Genomic DNA, 5,344 nt, shown 5'->3' on the forward strand with positions numbered 1-5,344 from the left:
GTGTTTTAATATACGTGTGTATAAATGTGTGTGTGTGTGTGTGTGTGTGTGTGTGTGTTATAGTCATAAAGGGATTACACCTCATTTTAAATAGTACACAGAGCTCTGCTACCTGTGGGGTGATAGCCCTGGGAAATAGCAGCTTTCAAAAAAAAAAAGGTCCAACCTGCTCATTATCTTACAAATAAATGACTTTGTTCATCTTCCTCTTTCTCATGCTTGTTTCTCCCTCATATTGTGCCAAACTTCCTGTACCCTGTTATTGTAGGACATTGTCCTAACATGCTACAACGCAGCATGGTACAATTCAGTGAGTACTGACACAACTAGAGTATCATAATCATGGCAAAAACCATATGCACAGGAAGAAACTGAAGATTCTCTTTTAATTTAGGGAGCAGAACAGCCTGAGGCCTGGCAGTGATGAATCTGAGTAACCATCACTCCAGAGATTCCTGAGCACTATCCTTAGCTAAGCATTACCACTAGAGTCAGAGCAGGAACTTCTCCATGTCCAAGGGCTCCTTGATATCAAATGCAGGTAGATTGTCAGTAGTTTGTTCATCCACTCTGGTTCAGGCTAATTGTCCATACCTAGAGGACCTCACCACTGGTCACAGCCAAAGTCATTAGTTGAGTGAAGTCAGGCATTAGTTTCATTCAAGACTTACCAGTTGCTGGACTAAATTGAACTATGTGTTTGTAGTATCTCTCCCCCCGCCCCCCACTTCCCAGTATAGAAGTTGCCTTGCGTATTAGACACAATTTTATTTGTGACTGGCAATGAAGGCTTCTTCCTTGGCTCTCATCCTTCAATTGGTTGATTCTTATTTTCTCTTCAGATCTGTGTTCAGAAAACACATCCTCAGAGAAGTCACTCCTGACCCACTCAGACTAAGTCACAAGTCTGTTATAAGTACCATATACCTTTCTTTCAAAGCCATCACTTTCAGAAATGTAAGTGTACATCGATGTATGTCACTATTTAAATATTTGTTTCTGTGTTAGTCTGTGAGCTCCCTGAAGACAAGTTCTTTGTCTGCTTCTGCCTCTGTCCTTTGGCCATCAGGCCTAACAAACAGTAGGTTCCTCAGTTGATAGTTAAGTTTATTAGTGAACAAATGAATGAAGGATGAGTAAGTGAATGAAAATATGCTCCCAGCATAAGTGTTGTAATGAGGTTACATAAATAATTTGAGTTCAGAACTAATGTCTTCCTCTCTTCTGGGCACACAGCTGAATCGTATTTCCCAGTCTTCTGTGCAGTTCAGGTATGGTGATATGGCTTTTGGGACAGTGAACCACGACTTCCAGATTTCACTCATAACAATCTCAAACACATAATTTTTCAAGCTCTTTTTCCCTTGAGGCTGGTGGAGGAGATTACCATGGAAATCTTAGAAGTGAATGTTAGGGGTGGAAGAGTTCTATCAGCCTGTGTACTTCTATAACCACGTGAAGTAGAGCCACCCAACATTTTTACTAGTCTCTAGAACTGTTATGTTGAACAAGAAACGAAGTTCTAATAAGTATGCGTGTTTACATATGTGAACTTTTTTACAGTAGTGAATGTGTCTCGAAATAATGCACTTCTACCCCACTATTTTTAACTAGAGAAATATTTAGAGACCCTACTAGAATCTCATAAGAGAAGAAATGGTTGGGGGAAAAAAAAAAAAAATATATATATATATATCTTCCTAAGCCAGATCCATGGCCTGATGGTTAAAGCAACTGGATCCCCATGGCTAACCCTGTGATTCGAGTGCTGGACCTGACTGTTTGATAAATGATAAACCTGCTGAGTACATGTGAATGTGTGCCTAGTAGCCTGACAGGATGGAGAAATGGCGGGAAAGAGACTGTGCATGACTCTTCTCCGTGAAAGATACTTTCTCCTTCCCCTCTCCCTCTATTATTCTCAGGTGAGTTCACATGCCCACCAGAAGAATTTTTTTAAAAAAGTCTTCCTAAGTGACTATCACATTCAGCCTCCATTGCCTTAATCATCATCCTATGCACTTGTCAAAGTTTGCACTGAAAGCATAAAATTTAAAGATATATTTGACAGATTGAAGTATTTAAAGATATATGGAAAATACACATGTATGGACATAGGAAACAGATACAACAAAAACAATGATCCATTCCCAGCAGTGGCACAGGATGGGTTTTGATCCATTTTCTTCCAAACCAACCACAGTATCTTAAGTGGTCATCACTATTCTTGTCCCTGTGGAAAAGAAAAGGTAGCACAGAAATGGAGTTTAAAAGAATTTCCTTCTAAGTTACTCATTAGCAATGGGACCCCAGCCAAATTATTTTAGCCTTTTCTTTCTTCATTTGTTAAGAAAGAGTCTAAATTTGTAATTCAAAATTGCTGTTAAGTTTTGTGATTCAATTCATATAAAAGAGTTGGTAGAGAAGAAAGAGAAATATATCACAGATTATAGACAAAGGTAAAGTTAGGTTCAAGGGGTTGTGGAAACATGCTTTTTAGGGTTGAAGAGTAAAGGGGAGGGACAGGGAAGACTTAGAGTAGAAAATGATCAAATGTAGAATTCAGAAGATAGAGGCTGGATCAACTCAGAGGTGATCAGGTGGAGTCTCCTAATTTGAGGTCTTGAACTAAAGTCTGGAAGATGAACACAAGGCAAAGAAGGGGAAAGCTAGTATGAGACTTTTAAATCATAATCAAACATTTTTGAAACATCAATTAAATTGCTAGTTCTGTAAAGTCTTCAAAGCTGGTACAAACCGTAAGAACAAATGAAAATGTTCTCAATCAAGATATTGTAACAAGATAGTATCAGTGATCTGAGCTCCGAACAATTTCATTACACATTGTATTTCCCAGCAAGGATATTAAAATTTCCCTTGCTGAGGGAATGTCCATAGAAATCACCTTGGACTAGAAGTCAAGAGCAAAAACTCTAGATTATACTCTGTAATTCACCACATATTTGGTCTTTTAAAATCACATCAATTTCCACAGCCTCATCTTCCTCCTCTGAGAAATGAAGGCTTCAGCAAAATGATTTCCTGCTCTTAACATGTGATTCCATGTCCTGGTCCTGGGCTATTAGTAGCTACATCACTCTATTTAGCCTGCAGGGGGCACTAGACTAGGAAATGGGACACCCAGTTTCTCTTCCCATTTCCACCTCTAGCCAACTGTGTGACCCTGGTCAAATTGCTTAACCTTGCCATATCTCAGGTCCCCTCCATAAAACACAGGGATGACAAACTCTCCTCCTACCACTAAAAGGTGTAGCCAAAGTTAATACCCTCATCATCCTTTGAGCTCAGCAGATGAAAGGCACTGAGAAAAGTACAAAGAATTTTTATGTGCTATTGACTTTATTTTATTTTCTGTGGGGGAGGGAGTCTGTCCCAGCTGGAAAGCTGCTTTCTCTGAATCAAAGGGCAGGAACCCAGCAAGTTTCTCAAGATCGAAGCCTTAGACTGGCTGTGTATACGGACAGTGCCAGCCAACCCCACAGTTCAGTTTCCTTTAACCTGGTGCTCGAGGCAATAACTGTGCAACTCTGCAATTTAACAATGTGTTCTTTGTCCCACAACTGTTCTCATTTCGCAACTGTCCAGGTAATATGTTTGGGCCTGTAGAAAGAGTCAAATAGTTAATGAGGGAAGGGTTTGGCTTGCTTTACAGAGGTTCTACCAGCAAGTCCCAACAAGAAGGCATTCTATCTCTCCTGGTTCGCGATCTACCCTCCTCTGCCTGCCGCCAATGTACAAGTGTCACTACCAAGAATGAGCCCTCTTTCCCAGCAGGCTGTAATACCAGTTTGGCCTTTATCAATGCATCGGTGAGCTGTGTTTTGTTTATGGTTTTATGCCATCTATTTTCCCAGGGATATTATGTTTTCTAAAGAGCTCTTGAGTTTGCGTCAGCTTTTAAAACGACTAGCAGCACAATTTCAGTTCATATTAAGCCCTTAATATGGTATGAATAGGGGAGCTATTAGACTAAAGAGCCATAATCGCCCCTGAGGAAAACATCCATCACCAACCTTTATGTGGTCCCTGAACCTCTAAAAGGTGTCATCTCTCTGGGGTGTATCTGGTGAGAGCTTTCTCTGGGAGATGCCAAGAAGCCAATGCATTAGATGGGGCTTAGAAGGACATTTTCTAACCATTACAAATTGCCTAGTCTAGCATCTCAATTTCATCTACGTGATGAGCCTTAATTAAATTTGTCGGGGTTTGATCCTTTATCCCCAGATGTAGTGCTGACAGAGATTGCTGACATAAATAATGTGTACTCCAAGTGCTTGCCAGGCTCCAGGCTCAGGCGGGACAGCCATGGATTTTTAAATGTCATTTCCAAGATATCCTAGAGGTGTTCAGCCTCCCCCTTTCTACTCTGGGAAGAGAGCCCTGGGCAACATCAGCCCAGATGACACTAATGCATCTTGACAGAGCATTCCCACTGGACAGGTACTCTACCTTGCAAATGCCTTCAACAGGGAAGGCATCCACTGTCTGCAAGTCTCCTCGAACTGAAGGCATTTCTTGCATAAGTCTTGAATCTAATGTGCTTAAATAAGACTACCTTAAAAACCGTATGTACACATATACACACGAAAATGTTATTAGGGTTTGCTGTATTTGACTATAGTATTCCAGGAAACAATCCAAATAGCAAAATCTCCTCCCTGTGGCTTCCTGGTTCCTCATTCCTGACTTGCTCTCCTGTTGTCAACTGAAGCCAAAGAGAGACCATCTCACTCTGGAAGTTGTTACCTCATTATAACCCAGGCTGACCTCAACTGGCTCTGAGGGGTTTCATTCTGAGGGCTGGCTGGTAAAAACCACCACAGCCTCTGCCAGGGAACTCATCACCTTGTGTCTACTTGGGCCTTAACCCTAGTTTGAACTGAACTGATAGAGCTACCTATTTGCTTAGAGGAGCTTTTACTGCAGGCAACAGCAGGTGGTGAAAAAAACACAGGCATCCAAACCAGGCAGACCTGGGCTCACCTCTGGGTCTGAGACATGCACACATTGTGACCTCAGACACATTACTTCATCTCTGAACATTGGTTTCTTTATCAGTGAACCAGGGATCCTCCCTCCTTCCTCCCAGGACAGGTTGAAGCCCATACAAGTTCACATTCATCTCCCCATTTTAAGTGATAGCCACACCAGGACCAGTGTGGGCTCCTGGGCTGGCCTTCTTTCAAAGGACGCACAAGGCAGCCTACGAATGGTGAAAGAACGAAAGAGAAACTTCGGGGAAGAAGGTGCAAAACAAAACAAACAAAATTTTGTAAGACCAAAAAAATCCATTTTCATTCTTTTCCTGGCAGAAATCCAGTCA

Source organism: Tupaia chinensis, unplaced genomic scaffold (assembly GCF_000334495.1).
Source record: "Tupaia chinensis unplaced genomic scaffold, TupChi_1.0 Scaffold000513_1, whole genome shotgun sequence".
Lineage (NCBI taxonomy): Eukaryota > Metazoa > Chordata > Mammalia > Scandentia > Tupaiidae > Tupaia > Tupaia belangeri.